Below are 17,064 nucleotides of genomic sequence, written 5' to 3'. Positions count from 1 at the left end.
TCAGCCCATCTGTCCTGCTACCTCCCCTGCCATCATCAAGGCTGCAGTCAATGCTGAAAACCAGGAAGGGAAGGTGTGGCAACCAGGAAGTGTGAGTGTTTGGCCCCTAAAATCAATCAGTGAGTGGCATTAATTGAATGCTTACAATGTACAACAGCTATCTGATCTGTAAAATGGGGATTGAGACTGTGAGCCCCATGTGGATCGTGGACTGTGTCCAATCTGATTAGCTTATATCTACCCCAGCTCTTAGTACAGTGCCTCGCGCATAGTAAGCGCTAAACAAATACCATAAAAAATGTCTTCCTTCTGCTCCCGCCGGATCAGTCACACTCCATAGAGTCTCAAAGCCAGGGTTAGCTCCTCCAATAGAATAATTTAGGACGTATTTTATGGCTACTGAAAGAACACCAAGAGCACCAAGAGACTGGTTAAATTTCTTTAAAGGAGTCATTTTACCCTTGAAAAAAGCAACTGGATTGTGTGCATTTGGCAATACATCATGCTTTATCTGATTGGCCTTTTGGAGTTTTTATGCAGATGGCAGTTTCAGATGCTTATATTTAACATCTTAATGACATATTGGGGTTCCATTTTCTTCCAGTCACTCTAAAAAGAAGGGAAGCTTTACATCCCACTAGTTAAAAATAAATCTGATTCCCAAAAGGAAGATATTTTCAGAAATTTTGGTCAATAATTTTTAAAATTAGGCAGATTTTCATTAATTTGAAGGGAGGTGGAAGGGAGTGTGCTGAGTTTTATTTTTCTGTGTTTGTTTTTCTTAACAAGGCATGTAGTTCAGCAGAGGTAGCCATAGTCCCACTTTCAATCTGAATTTATGTAGTCACAGGAAGTATTTCTCTTGGGCTTTCTACAAAGAGGGACTACATGAACACAGCTGGAATTTTTGCAGCTATTCATTGTAACAGCAGCTGACATTTTTCTGCATTCTGTAGTATTGAACCAACCTATAATTTTGGAGCAAACTCAGCAGGAAATATTTAAGGGAATAATCCCATTCTATAATGAACCAAATACCAAATGCTTCCTGTATATAACAGGGAGCACATTATCATAACGTTAAAGTAAATGTCAGTCTTAAATATTATTCTCACACCAGCATAGTTTGCAGAAAATGGGTTTTATTTTGCCTTTCAGATGAAACAACTGGGTCATATTCTAGTCGGTTAAGTTTTGCAGCCCAGCAAATGGGTTAGCAATGAATATTGGGATAGAAGAATCAACTAGAAATTAGTCTTAGTGGCATCCTCTACACCTAATTGAACACTCGGAAAGGAGTGCTGGGACGATTCTGCCTTTCAGGTTTGTAAATAAAGCTCAGAAAAATGTGGGAAACAGCATTATTCATGAGGTCTTCCTGATCACCCACCTAAGAACTGTTGGACAGAGACAGATGAGGATCTGTAATCTCTTAATGACCATCTGAGAGAGCTTCCTTCACATTCAATAAGCCGTTCTTGGGTTTGATGATCCTCACTGTCAGAAATGTCTTCCTTTCCATCTAAGTGATATCCCTTGTATTACAGGTTGTGAATATTGTCTCTATTTCTGCTTTTAGCAAAGGTGGAGAATGGTTGCTCTCCCCTTTTGGGGTAAGAGTCCTTGATAGGCTTGGAGCGAAGAATTTAACTACCTTTCAGCCTTCCCTTCTTCAGTAGCAATACTGAATACAAAGGCAGGAATTAGACCTGATCTAATTCAGGTCAGGCTGCATTTCTTCAACCCTTTTAACTGGCCCTGTCCTTCAGAAAGGTTTTCTTTTTGAATCCTTTCATCCTCAATGAATCGTCCACCTCCCTCTCAAGTTGTAGAGATGGCAGTAGGATGGACTCTAACATTTTAGAAACTCTTTATCATTGACTTTAAAGCACTCAGTCATCACACCCCCTCCTACTTTACCTCACTGCTCTCCCACTACAACCCAGCCCGCACACTTTGCTCCTCTAATGCCAATCTACTCACTGTACCTCAATCTTGTCTATCTCGCTACTGACCTCTTGCCTACATCCTGCCACTGGCCTGGAATGCCCTCCTTCTTCATATCTGACAGACAATTCCTCTCCCCACCTTCGAAGCCTAATTGAAGGCACATCTCCTCCAAGAGGTCTTCGCTGAATAAGCCTTCATTTCCTCTCTTCCCATTCCCTTCTGTGTCACTCTGATTTGCTCCCTTTATTCACCTCTCCCTCAGCTCCACAGCACTTATATAAATAGCCGTCATTTAATATTTATATTAATGTCTGCCTCCCCCTCTAGATTGTAAGCTCGGTGTAGGCAGGGAACGAGTCTACCACCTTCATTATATTGTACTTCCCCGAGCACTTAGTGTAGTGTTCTGCACACAGTGAGTGCTCAGTAAATACGATTGATTGCTGGTGGGAATCATTTTTCCTGCTCCCTAAAATCATTGATCCAGTGTGAGAAGCCCCTAGAGAAAGCAGCCAACCTCTGGGCCTCATTTGAAAGTACATCAAAAATCACTGAATGTGTTACTATGTAAAAACTATTGGATATTGACAGCTAGAATCCTTTTGCAGATCCGTTCACTGTGTCTTACAGAGAACAGAAAAAAATTGTAAAATGAATGGAGATGGGCCATGTTTTCATGGATCACCTTCCAGTCAGTTAATCAATGGCATTTATTGAGCCCTCATTGTTTACAGAGCACTGCACTAACTGCTTGGGAGAATACAGAACAACGCCATTGATAAACTTAATTCCTGCCCTCAACGAACTAACGGTCTAATGTAGGAGATGGCCATAAAAATCAATGACAGATAGAGGAAGCAGCAGAGTATAAGGATATAAGTGTCTGGGGCTGGGGTGGGGAGAGATTCAGAATGCTTAAGGGTTTCAGACCCAAGAGCGTAGTTAACATGCTCTACATCATTTCTCCTCTTCAAAACCCTTCGCCAGCTCCCTGTGTCTCTCTGTATCAAAAACTGCTACCAGTCGTCTTCAGGACTCTCCATAGTTTGGCTGCACTTGACGCACCTGCTGTCCTCACCCACTATTCCTCAGGACACTGTCTTTGTTCCTGCCTAGTGAGCTTCTTGCTGTAACCCACTCTTGACTCTTCCACTTCCACCCCATCACTCACATTGTTTCCCTGGCTGGGAACTCCCTCCCCACATCAGAAAGACCACAGATCTCCAAAAATTCCACCTCCTCCAACAAGCCCTCCCTGATTAATCTCCCAGTTCCCTGAGCCATATAATTCCATCAGCCAACTCTAGCTAACACTTATTTATACCCATCCTCAGGACACTTGCATATATGGTCCTCATGTTTTTTGACCACTTTAGTTGTAAATATTTTCATATTTATCTCCCTCGTTAAAAGTGTAAATTCCTTGTGAACAGGGAACTTGTTGTTTCTTTGCTCTGTAGCTCCCAAGTACCTACTAAATTGCATTGCATCAAGTGGGCCCTTGGAAAATTGTACTTCTACCACCCCTTACTATGAACTAGGCCCTGTTGGTTCAGGAAAAAGAGCACGGGTTTGAGAATCAGAAAATTTGGGTTTTAATCACACCTGGGCAAGTAAGAGAATACAAGCAAGGGAGGAGTAGCATGGCCTGGTGGATAAAACACGGGTCTTGGACTCAGAATACGTGGGTTCTAATCCCAGATTCCCTACTGGTCTGCTGTGTGATGTAGGACAAGTAACTTAACTTCTCTGCTTGAGTTACCTCATCTGTAAAATGGGGATTCAGACTGTGAGGTCCATGTGGAACATGGACTGTGTCTAATCTGATAAGCCTGTATGTACCCCATCGCTTAGTAAACACTTAACCAATACCATAAAAGGCAAACTTAGTGAGGCTATACCATTAGTGATGACAATTTTTGACTTAAGAACACCCCAGTACATTCTGTGAGTAAAACAGGCCCAGCAAGAAGCCAGAAAAGTAGCAAACTGTCATGGGTGTTGAAGACTGGAGAGGCTACCAAGGTAACCACCTTCTCAGTTAATGACAGTTGCTTTGGACATAAATGGGTCCTACAAGTTAAAAGTCTTTGTGTCCACTTCTGCCCACCAGCTCACCTGTTACAGTTTGTGACCCAGGGGGATTATAAAAAAAAAATTGGTATTTGTTAAGCGCTTACTATGTGCAGAGCACTGGACTAAGCGGTGGGGTAGATACAGGGTAATCAGGTTGTCCCATGTGAGGCTCACAGTTAATCCCCATTTTACAGATGAGATAACTGAGGCACAGAGAAGTGAAGTGACTTGCCCAGAGTCACACAGCTGACAAGTGGCAGAACCAGAATTCGAACCCATGACCTCTGACTCCCAAGCCTGGGCTCTCTCCACTGAGCCACAGGAGAGTGTCATAATAACAGTGCTTTAATAAATTCCTTGGCACAGATTCTCCCCCCTGGGATCTCAGGGCTGAAGCTGTCCCTACTCCTTGACAGGACATTCCAGTCTGTCCATCCGTGGTATTTAATGAAGATTTACTGTTTTCCGAGCACTGTATTAGGCATATGGGAGAGAATAATACCAAAGAGTTGGTAGATATATTCCCTGCCTGCATGAAGCTCAAAATCTAGATGGGGAGACAGAAATTTAAATGAATAAATGAGGGAACGGGAGAATATTGGGAGATGTACTAAAGTGTCGTGGGTCTAGGAGTGGGGTGAATATCAAGTTCTTAAGGCGTACAAATCCAAGTGCAAAGGCAATGTCAGGGGAAGGGGAAATGAGAGTAAAGAAGGCCTTGTCAGGGAAAGCCAATTGGTGGAGGTGTGATTTTAGTTGAGCTTTGAAGGTGGGGAGAGTGGAGGTGCATCCATTATGGGGGGAGAGTGGGCCCTAGGCCAAAGAGAAGATGTGGGCAAAGGTCCATTAGGTCTGCCATTTTGTCGCAGATCAGATTTTTCTAACAGAACATGTTCTTTCACCTGATTACATTGTATTTGCCCCAGCATTTAATACAGGGCTTGGCATATAATAAGCTTTAGCAAATATTCTGTTATTATTATGACACATAAGTCCTTCTTGCCATTATCAACTAGGCTATTATGTTTTTGAAAATTGATTTTCTGATTCCCCTTGTTTTAAGTTCTGTAGTTTTCAAGATCATTCTTTCTTCCTTCTTCATAATGCAATTAAATGTGTAAGATTTCTGATTTTCCCACATGAACCCTGGTAGGCTATAACAAACATAAAATAGAGCAGGATAACATCCAGCCTGTAAACCAGTTGCTCTCCATAGAGTGATATTTTGCAGATCCTGGATGGCCTCATCATTAATGTGAAGACGAGTCCAGAGTGGAGAAGGCTGATCCAGCCTGCAGGGCCAAGCGGGAAACCTTCTGCTTCAATTAAGGAGGAACGGTGTGTTCTGGGGCACTCCGTCTCCACGGATTGCTCTCTTGCATTAGGGTAATGGTAGCTGCATCCGACTCCTTCCCGGGCAAATTAGATTCAACGCTTAGACTCTGATCGAGGAACCGACGTGGTACGACGGCATACTTTACTCCTGGAAAAAATGCAAAGCACGTTTGTTTCTCACTTTTCTTAAAAAAAAAAAAAAAGAGTACATAAATTCATTATTCATACCTCCGTGTGGGCACCAAGCAGGCCAGAGAGTTGGAGTAAACAAGAGGCAAGTGTGAAGGAAACTCATGTGCTATTTCCCAAATGGTTTGCATTTTAATGAGCACACTGGCCCCTCACTTCTGAAGGATAAACTGGAGAAATTACAGAAAAACTGGATTCAACATGAACGGTCTATTAGGAAAAACAGCTTTCCAACCAGTCTAGGGGCGCTGGTTTGCTCTGACTTGAGTCATTTTTTCTCTTGTGGTCTGGCAGGGCATCCAAGCTCACCTGATCATTTTTTTCATGATAATCGGCCTTCATAGGCCTTTTCAGAAACAGGCAGCTCCACCTTGGATTTCTGCCTTATCATCACTCCCTTTGTTTTCCACTTTCCCTAATCTCAGTGCTCTGCTCTTAAGTGGGTTTCAATTTGGTCAGACTGTGAAACCCTGTCTCTTATCTCTCCCTTTTGAGTCCCTTCCTCCTGCCTTTCAACATTGGTGTGGCACTTCTGTCCCTTTTCAGGTACTGAGTGTGGGCTCTCTTTATGGCATCCTCAAAGCCAGAGCAACAGCACTGAGCCATGTGTGGTCAGTCACCTTGCCAAAGTGTCAGTCATCACTTTGAGAGCTGATGTGGATTAGAAGTGAAGGGAGGAGTGTTTCTTTTGACCTAATGGAATGAGCACCCGTCTCAGAATCGCACCTGGAGAGTTTCCAGTACTCTACCAGTCTCGACTGCAGGAGGGAGAGTCAAGCAAAGGCCTATCCATTCCATTCCTAGCTTGGGCAGTAGCTAGCGAGTGGAAGGAAATCTGCTACAAACTCCCCTATGCTGGGCAGCAGCGGCAGTGAGACAGTCGAGGGCGGAGACTCGAGTTTACTGCGTGGAAGGAAGCAATGGTAAACCACTTCCATATTTTCACCAAGAAAACTCTATGGGTACAGTACCAGAACGATTGCAGATGGAGATAGGGTGTTCTGGGAGAAATGTGCCCATGGCGTCGCTATGGATCTGAGACAGATCGACAGCATAAGACCAGACAATGGAATCAGCAGAGGCCTGGAAGTCAGGAGACTTGGATCTTTATCCCAGCTGTGCCACGGCCTTCTTGCCTGATCTTAGGCAAGTTACTTAACTTCTCTGGAAACAACATGGCCTAGTGGAAAGAGCATAGGCCTGAGAGTCAGAGGACCTGGGTTCTAATCCCAGTTCTACCACTGTGCTGTGTGACTTTAGGCAAGGCACTTAACTTCTCTGTGCCTCAGTTTCCTCATCTGTAAAGTAGGGATTCAGTCCTACTACCTCCTACTCAGACTGTGAGCCCTACTTGGGACAGAGACTGTGTCCAACCTTATTAGTTTGTATGTTCCCAAGTACTTAGAATAGTGCTGGACACATAGTAAGCGCAGAACAAATGCCATAATAATTACTATTTTTCTCTGTATCTCTGTTTCCTCCTACTTAGAGAAGCAGCGTGGCGTAGTGGATAGAGCAAGGTCCTGGAAGTGAGAAGGATCTGGATTCTAATCCCAGCTCCACCACCTGTGTGCTTTGTGACCTTGAGAAAGTCACTTAACTTTTCTGGGCCTCAGTTACCTCATCTGTTAAATGTGGATTAAGGGTGTGAACTCCATGTCTACCTCCCTAGACTTTAAACTCAATGTGGGCAGGGAGTATGTGTGTTTATTGTTATACTCTCCCAACCACTTAGAGCAGTGCTCTGCACACAGTAAACACTCAATAAATATGATGGAATGAATGAATGACAGGGACTGTGTCCAACCTGATTGACTCATATCCACCCCAGTGCTTAGAATAGTGTTTGGCGCTTAGTAATCACATAACAAGTACCATAATAATAATTATTATTATTAGACCGTGAGGTCGATATGGGCCAGGCCTGTGTCTGAACTGATTGTCTTGAATCCATCCCATTGCTAAGTACAGTGTGGGGCACACAGTAAGTGTTGAACAAATTCCACAGCTAAAATCGTTATTAGCATTATGAGAGTGAGAAGCAGCAGCCTTTTTGTGAAAGTTGGGAGCCGGGAGAGGACTAAAGAATGAAAGTGAGCACATTTGGTAGAATCTCCTCTGCACTCGGTCCCGCCCTTCTGTGTAAAACTGTCCTGAGGGGCAGCACAGTAAACACAAAGCCGCTGCCCAAACAGAATGCTCGCAGTCTGCTCTGCAATTGCCTGTTGGAGCCCAGCCTAGAAATAGATCGGTCCCTTCATGAATAGGAACTTTTTGGCTCATCTAGGGTAGCAATGGGTATTTATTAGACCTTATTTATTTGTTTTGATTGCACCAGCCGAGTGATTTATAGCCTTGTCCGCCTGGAAATAATACGAACGGGAAGTAGCACAGCCTTATCCGAGTTCGTACAACATATTCCATCTGTTCAAAGTAAATTCCGAGCCCCACTCCTCAATGACAGCTTTGTGCTGCTTTTTTATTTTTCAGGCTTTTGAAATACTGCTTTTTTCCTACAGGCGAGCTTACTAATGCCTTATGCTTAGAGTGATGTACTGCCAGTCTTTGCAAGACTCAAGTTGTTTTCTCTCTTATAACACACTTGAGCTGCAAGAGAGATTATTGTAATTATTAGAAGTAGTACTCTTTACTCTAGTTGTACTGAACTCTCCCAAGTGCTTTGTACAATGCTTGGCACACAGTAAGCATTCAATACCCTTTGGTTGACTGGTTAATAGATTGGAATCTTAGTTCCTTTCAGGTGTCTGAAAGGAAGGGTTACGTGAGATAGGTTGTGGGCAGGGAATATATCTGTTAATATTGTTGTGCTGTATTTTCCCAAGCGCTTAGTACAGTGTCCTGCACACTGTAAGTGTTCAATGCATATGATTGATTAATTGTTAGGTTTCCAATGAAGCCTTTCAGGGCCAACCCTTATAAGGGAGACACTCAATTTGGAAAACTCATGGTGTGGTTTATAGGCTAAAAGACAGGACACTGCTTCTTCTTTTCCTTTTTCTTCTTCTAAGGCCTTTTACTGGCCCTAAATGCAGTGCCGAGTTCATACCCATTCATTCAGTTGAATTTATTGAGTGCTTTCTGTGTGCAGAGCACTGTAATAAACACTTGGGAGAGTTCAATATAACAAACTGACACATTCCCTGCCCACAACGAGCTTACAGTCTAGTGGAAGAGAGAGACATTAATATAAATAAATTAATTACAGATATGTGTCATGGGGCTGGGAGGAGGGTGATGAATAAAGGGAGCAAGTGAGGGTGACGCAGAAGGGAGTGGGAGAAGAGGAAAGGGGGCTTAGTCAGGGAAGGCCTTTTGGGGGTGATGTGCCTTCAATAAGTCTTTAAAGTGGAGGAGAATACCTGGTCCAGGCCCTGTCTTCCTGCGATTGGCCACAGAGCAGCGGTTCGGGCGTTGCTGAGCTTGATGAACTGAGCCAGCCATGATTGAGCCTCACCTCCATATCCCTCCTCCCAACCCTGGCACCCGCTGCCAAGCCTCCTGAAAGGCAGTCCAGAGTGACCAGTCCAGGGCTCAAATGCCCCCAGACATGGCAGAGGACGAAGAGGAGTCTTCCTGGTTCTTGAATGCAGGGATCATCATTCTGAAGGAGCTCTCTTTCAGTTATGGTATTTATTGAACAATTACTCTGCTGAGTGTTGGAGTAGATGCAACGTATGCACATTGGACTCACAATCTAGGTATGGGAGAACCAACTTAGAGAAAAGACTAAATTCACGACAGTTGATGGGAGCATTTCAAAATGCAGGAAGAAGAGGTCATGGGCAAATTGATCCATCAGTCACATTTATTGAATGCTTACTCTGTGCAGAGCACTGTAATAATAATTATGGCATTTGTTAAACGCTTACTTTGTGCAAAGCATCATACTAAGCGCTGCGGTAGATACAAGCAAATCAGGTTGGACACAGTCTCTGTCCCATGTGAGGCTCACATCTCCATCCCCATTTTACAGATGAGGTAACTGAGGCACAGAGAAGTGAAGTGACTTGCCCAGGGTCACCCAGCAGACAGGTGGAAGAGCCAGTAATACAACCCACAACTTTCTGACTCCCAGGCCCGTTCTCTATCCAATACGCTATGCTGACTCTACTAAGCACTGGGGAGAGTGCAATATAACAAAATTGGAAGATGTGTTCCCTGCCCCCAAACTAAGATTATGAACTCCCCCTGTAATAATAATAATAATAATAATTATGGTATTTGTTAAGCGCTTACTGTGCGAAGCACTGTTCTAAGGTACAAAGATACAAGGTAAGCAAGTTGTCCCATGTGGGCTCACAGTTTCAATCCCCATTTTACAGATGAGGTAACTGAAGCCCAGAGAAGTTAGTGGCTTGCCCGAGGTCACACAGCAGAAAAATGGCGGAGCCGGCATTAGAACCCACGACCTCTGACTCCCAAACCCATGCTCTTTCCACTAAGCCACGCTGCCTCTCTAGACTGTAAGCTCCTTGTGGGCAGGGAACGTGTCTACCAACCTTGATGTATTATACTCTTCCAAGCCCTTACTACAATACTGATCACACAGTAAGCACTCAATACCATTAATTCATTGATTGATCGATGAACATTACAAGAAGGGAGCAGTAATGCTGCAGTTTCTCAGCTTTAGGAAGACAGGCTCTTTCAGATTCCCAACCACTGGTGTGTGGGGGAGGGGTTGGGGTAGGTGAGGGGCAGGTGGAGGGAAGCTGCTTTGAACATTTGTCCCCTTTCAGGATAGGTTAAGGAATTCTAGGAAGATTCCCTCTTCAGGCAGGGTTTCTCCACCACAAAGTCTAGAAGCAAGGCACGGCATCCAAATGTACAAGCGGTGTAGCCTAGTCAAAAAAGCATGGGCCTGGAAGTCAGAGGACCTGTGTTCTAATCCTGTCCCACCACTTGTCTGCTGTTGTGACCTTGGACAAGTCACTTAACTTCTCTATGCCTCAGTTCTCTCCGCTACAGAAGGGGGATTCAATGCCTGTTCTCTTTCCTACTTAGACTGTGAGCCCCATGTGGGACCTGATTAATGTGTGCCTACCCCAGTGTTTACTTCAGTGCTTGGCACATAGTAAGCACTTAATAAATATTATTATTGTTATCATTATTATTAAGTCTTAAGTACAGATCTATCTAGGCATTCACCCTTAGACTTTATTCCAGGCCCTTGTGCTGGCCAATTTGTTCCTTTGCACACAGTGAGATGTCATGAGTTCTAATCCCGCCCCCCCAATTGTCAGATGTGTGACTTTAGGCAAGTTACTTAACTTCTCTGGGCCTCAGTTACCTCATATGTAAAATGGGTATTAAGACTGTGAGCCCCACATGGGACAACCTGATTACCCTGTATCTACCCCAGTGTTTAGAACAGTGCCTGGCACATAGTAAGTGCTTAACAAATACCACCAAAAAAAAAAGCGCTTCATAAATACATTTGAATGAATGAATGTCACCTGACAGTGGCTCACATGTCTAAACAATGAACCAAGAGGGTTCTGCGTCAGGCTGAGGGGAGAGATGTAGGTAGAGAGGCTATTTGTTAAATGAATGACTGGGGAATGGACTACAGAGAAATGGAAGGGATTTTTCGCCCAAGTGCATAAAGAGGAAACACTTGGAAATTTATGGAAGTTTATAGAATGTTTCTGTCTCACTAGTGGAATACTATCCCTTCCAAATTGAGGATTTGGATCTGCTAGCAATAGTACAAAACTCCCAGGGTTGCCAGACTAGTGACATTCCTTAGGGGTCTTTTCCATCTGCTAAGATCCAGCAATAGGTGGAAATAACTTACCTGAAGGAGCCAAGTGGTTCATGTAAGAAGGTTGTTGGACTGATTCCATTAACAATCTCAAAATGGCCCCAAACTCCTACCCTAGAGGGCATCACCGTCTCTTAAGTAGCGAGAGATTAAAGCCGTTCGTATTGTTCCATGTCCAACAGTGTATGAGGAGAGCTGTGCTTATTTTGGAGTGTGCCCTACAGGTCAGTGAAAGGCTTTTATCAGATGTAGCAAAAATTCTTAAATCTATCCTCCCCATTTAGGTGAAGACCAGCTCTTCCATTCTGAGAGAATGTGGAAATAGCAGGCTATTATTGTAGAAGAAGATGGGAGTGGTAGAAAATAAGATAAAAAATGTTTTGGCCTCTTGGAGAAAGCATCTATGTAAATACACTAGTGATGGATCCAGAGGTTGCTGAATCTGTCTTTATAGCATTCTTTGCTCATCTCAGGTTTTCTGATGCCTATGCCTCGGGTGTGTTGTTTCTCCTTATGAAGAAAGGGAAGTCCATTTTGCTGCAACTGAAAGAAAATGTTGTACTGTTATTTCATTTTTAATAACTTCTCCAAACTGGATGATCACACCTGCAGAGAAGGATCATAAAGTTGCCTGATGCAGTTAGTAGGTTGTTAAGGTCAAAGAGGCATTAGGGTGAATAAAGACCAAGAAATGTCCATCTTCAAACACAGTAAAATTTTGGAGAATGAGATTGTGTCCAGAATCTCCTTTATTAAACTTATTTATAAGCCCATATTTTACTCAGGGAAAAGAAGAACTATCCCATTCCCCCTAAAAGAAAATTCACATTTATGATTTCCCCACTTTCTGAGAAACAGGAACCCATGATCTCAGTAAATGTTTCCTAGCCCACATTGTTATAGAATCAATTGTATTACTGAACTTAACTCATATTTTAAGAAATACAGAGTATTTCACAGAGTAGGGAAAAAATTCTTAAACCCTAAAGGAAGAAATTTCAAAAACCACTAAACTTGCTTCTAAATATTATTCTCTTAGCGTCTTGCACTATGTTGCCACCTCAATTTGGGTATTATTGTTATAATCAAGTGCTGTCGAGTCATTTCCGAATCGTAGCGACTCTATGGATATATTTTCTCCAGAACATACTGTCTACTGCCATAATTTGTAACCTTTCTAAGTTCTTCCATTATCGTTGTTACGGTCTCTAACCATCCAGCTGCTGGTCTGCCTCTTCCATGTTGTAGGGCTGTATATGTTGAGAGTATTGGAAGTGGTGGAGTCATTATTATTAATAATAATAATAACAATAATAATAGTATTTTAAGCACTTTGTGCCAGGCACTGAATTAAAGGCTGGGATTGATGCAAGCACATCAAATTTGACATAGTCCCTGTCCCTTGTGGGGCTCACGTTCTCAATCCCCATTTTACAGATGAGGTAACAGAGGCTCAGAGAAGTAAAGTGACTTGCTCAAGGTCACACAGTAGACAAGTGGCAGAGCCAGAATTAGAACCCATGACCTTCTGACTCCCAGGCCCGCGCTGTATCCACTACCCCATGATGACCTTCTGACTCCCAGGCCCATGTTCTAATCACTACACTATGCTAGATAACTGAAATAGCAACCATCAAGACTGTTGGATGAGGCTATTTGCTGCATCTTATCACCATGGGTGACTCCATGAGACCCTACTGTGAAACTTTTGCTTTTCTGCATAGGTTAGAAGAAGTTGTATTAAGAAACTGCTTATGAGCGATCTTTCGTCCTTATTGGAAGTGGTGGTTGTACATTCGTAAATTTGTAGTCTACATTATGTTCGGCAACGTGGTAATGCTGAGTTCATAAGATTAATCAGGACACATGCTGTCCTGTGGTTTCACTAATATAGTTCTAAGTCACATCAGCATTTTCCCTGACAAAAAATAAAAATCCTTACATGGCACTATGTAAGCAGATATAATACAGATGCCCAGACGTGATTAAAACTGATCCCTTAAAGCAGTTACTATAACGTAAGCTCCTTGTTGGTAGGGATTGGTCTACCAACTACTTTGTATTGTGCTTTCCCAAGTGCCTCGTAGAGGCCTCTGCACAGAATAAGCACTCAATAAGAACCATTGTTGATTGACTGATAGAGCTATTTTAGCAAACCAGCCAGATACTCCTTTCAGTTTTACAGATTAAAGATGTTGTGAAGGTTTGTCACAGATTCGAGAATCTGTCTCAAAGCCATTGTTATTTAATATATGAACTCCTTTTCCTTCCTAGGCTCTTAATAATGGAATTACTATTGAAGGTCAGTACTCTTAGGATAGGAAATGGCCAGACTTGGAAAAATCAAAATGTAGATTCTATTCTATTGATGATTTCATCAAGCAAAGCCTGTCCTGGAGTTTCACGCTGAAAAGTGTGACCTTAGATTTGGTACAGATATCTGGGTATGCCTGATACTTTGGTAATGATAATGGGCATATGCCAGCAAATATGGCATATCTCCTGTGATAACAATATTCCTGGTGGTGTAGGTGCAGAGCTGAATTTGGGTGGGGTCTCTGGAGTTTGGTGGGGTTTTTTTGTGGAAGTAGGGAGAAATGGCTAAGGGGTGGAAACTTAAAGCTTGCCAGGGACCAGCAGGACCTGGAATGTTGTATACATTCAGGGATGTGTATAGATGTGGGTGGCTCCCATGTCTACATGATGATGCATCTCAAAACAGCGTGGCTCAGTGGAAAGGGCGCAGGCTTGCGAGTCAGAGTTCATAGGTTCTAATCCCTGCTCCGCCACTTGTCAACTGTGTGACTTTGGGCAAGTCACTTAACTTCTCTGAGCCTCAGTTACCTCATTTGTAAAATGGGGATTAAGACTGTGAGCCCCACGTGGGACAACCTGATTTCCTTACCAACAATGCTTGGCACATAGCACGTAAATACCATTAAAAAGCAAAATAAACAAAAAAAACCCAGTTGAATTATTGAAGGTGAGGAGAAGAAACCAGAAGAATTCTGGTTTGCTCTCTGAAACCATTGCTTTAAGACACAGGTGATTTTTCAGTGTTAAAAATTCCAAGCACATGTAATAATGACACCTGGTATTTGTTAAGTGCTTACTGTTTACCAAGCGTTGTACTAAGCGCTGGGAAAGATATAAGGTAATCAAGTCCCTGTTCCACATGGTTAGGGGACTTGTCTACCAACTCTGTTACATTGTGCTCTCCCAAACGCTTAATACGATGCTTTGCACACAGGAAATGCCTAATAAATGCATTTGATTGGTTGACTGATGAACCACACAATCTAAGAAAGAGGGAAAACAAGTACTGAATATCCATTTTTCCAGGTGAGAAAACTGACACACAGAAAAGTTGTGACTTACCCAAGGTCACATAGTAATCAATTCTCTTTATTGAGCACTTACATTTTGCAGAGCACTGTACTAAGCACTTGGCAGAGAACAACATAATGGAGTTAGGTGGTATGTTACCATCCCTCAAGGAGCTTACATTCTAGAGGGGGAGACAGACATTAGTGTGAGCCCATCATTGGGCAGGGATTGTCTCTATCTGTTGCCGAATTGTACATTCCAAGCGCTTAGTACAGTGGTCTGCACATAGTAAGCTCTCAATAAATACTACTGAATGAATGAATAAATTACTACTATAACCATGGCAGCCAAGTGATGGAGCCAGGGATAAACTCCCGGGCCTATGCTCTTTCCATTAGGCCATTTTGAATTTAGATATTTGGGGCTGGAAGAAAAGATTGTTCCAAGTTACTTCTAGAAAGTGTGTTTTTTTCCTACAGATTAGCTGCCCAGAAAGGTTCATTAATTATTTATTTAAACAATATATCACCAGGACAAGATTAATTGAAGGGAAGGTATTTCATTTCCAACCGTTCTGTGGGGAAAAAATCTTCCCAAATAAATCCCACAAATTATCTCCAGTGTGGTTGCAGTGATTGATTCATTTATACATTTGCCGACTGGAAATTCAAGTAAGGTAGTTTGTTCCTAGTCTTAACTAGCTTCTCACCTGGGCTCATTCAGACTCTAATGCAACAGCCTTATTTAAAACATCCATTGCAAAAGGGGTCTAGATAGCCATTTTGTGCCAGTCTCCGAGACAAACACACACCTTTGGCTTAAACAACATCCCTACTGTTAAATAATAAATGGGTATTGCTTTCTCACTGCAGTTCCTTCCTATTTTATTGCCACTTCTGTGCAAAGGAAGAATTGGGGCCTTTGGTTGATCTAGAAGGGTGGAAAGCCGGTGCCCTCATTAGAGAATGCACAAAGCCGTCCCCGCCTCGCCCTGAGTGTAATAAAGTTCAGAGTGGCAGCAGGATGTTCAGCAATTTGTTGTGAGCTCCTGAAAACTGTAACACAATGCATTTCCTGAAAGTGATGGGGGAGGGGATGGACATGAATTTTCTTTTCAGCCAATAAATCATAATTAAGGACTTTTTAAAATAAGTATAGCTTCATCAGTTCTGGACAAGCAGTCTCTGAGACCCATGTGGAACAGGGACTTGGTCTAACCTGAATGTGTGTATTTTTTATTTTATCATACTCTCCCAAGTGTTTAGTACAGTGCTTTGCACCCACTAAATGCTTGATAAATATAGACTAACTCATATCTTCCCCAGTGCTTAGAACAGTGCTTGACATATAGTAAGTGCTTAACAAAAAAACCCAGAAATTTTTAAAATGAGCAGCTATGATTGGGGATAAGTTCTCAAATTAGGACTCTCTGAGGTAGCTATCCCTGACTTTCCTCAGACTATTGAGAATCTGAAGAGTTGAAAAAAATTATGTTCCATGTATTATATAATAGTGATGAGCCATAATACTATTTCACTGTTGTTTCTCAATCCAAAAACAACTTTGTCCAAGGGAACAGAGTGTATTCAATCGTGGCCAGGGAGCATGTTAACTTCATTCACGGCATCTTTTCACAAATAGGCATGCCACAGAAGAGGAAATTAAATTGTAACATGCTTCCTAAATCAATACACAGACATTTTCCCCCGCCTCTGAGTTAGCACACGTGGATTCCCTGTGTCAGTCAACATGTATTTCACATTGTGGTGATGCCCAGGAGGGTTACCAAGGAAGTAGAAAGCTTCATTCCTGTTGTAAACCTAGATTTGCAGTCTCCTCATCAATAACCCCATCTTCGGTCCAGCCTACTTCCTGTTAAACCTCAATAACACTGAGATAAGTAACGCTAATGGCATTGCCTTGGTTAGCATCACTTTCAAGCACTTAGTACAATGCTTTGCACACAGTAAGCGCACAATAAATACGATTGAAGAATGAATTTCACCAGCCATTCCATATCCATAATCAATCAGTCATATTTATCTAGCACTCACTGTGTACAGAGCATTATACTAAGTGCTTTTTTATGGTATTTAAGTGCTTACTGTGTGTCAAACACTATTCTAAGCGCTGGGACAGGTACAAGTTAATTATATCAGACATAGTCCCTGTCCTGCATGGGGTTCACAGTCTAAGTAGAGGGAGAACAGGTATTGCATCTGTATTTTACAATTGAGGAAACTGAGCCATAGAGAAGTTAAATGACTTGCCCAAGGTCTCACAGGAAGCGCTTGGCAGAGCAATTGGCAAATTAGAACCCAGGTCCTCTGGCTCCCAGGCCTGTGTTCTTTTCTCTAGGCCACACTTGGGAGACTACAAAATAATAGAGTTGTTAGACGTTT

At 42.6% G+C, this 17,064-nt stretch overlaps 1 protein-coding gene and 1 non-coding gene across 10 annotated transcripts in view; both read left to right on the top strand.

Moving 5' to 3' along the window:
* PTPRM (protein tyrosine phosphatase receptor type M) overlaps positions 1-17,064 on the top strand; it is an 838,914-nt gene that overhangs the window by 603,528 nt on the left and 218,322 nt on the right. The gene's annotated exons all lie outside the window — the stretch shown is intronic.
* On the top strand, positions 6,259-6,396 carry LOC114812391. Its single transcript, XR_003760045.1, has one exon. It is a non-coding gene; the product is annotated as a small nucleolar RNA SNORA7 (small nucleolar RNA).

The sequence above is a fragment of the Ornithorhynchus anatinus genome, chromosome 5 (assembly GCF_004115215.2).
Source record: "Ornithorhynchus anatinus isolate Pmale09 chromosome 5, mOrnAna1.pri.v4, whole genome shotgun sequence".
NCBI lineage: Eukaryota > Metazoa > Chordata > Mammalia > Monotremata > Ornithorhynchidae > Ornithorhynchus > Ornithorhynchus anatinus.
Note: the sequence above shows the minus strand (reverse complement) of the source record. Positions and strands in the feature narration are given on the sequence as shown.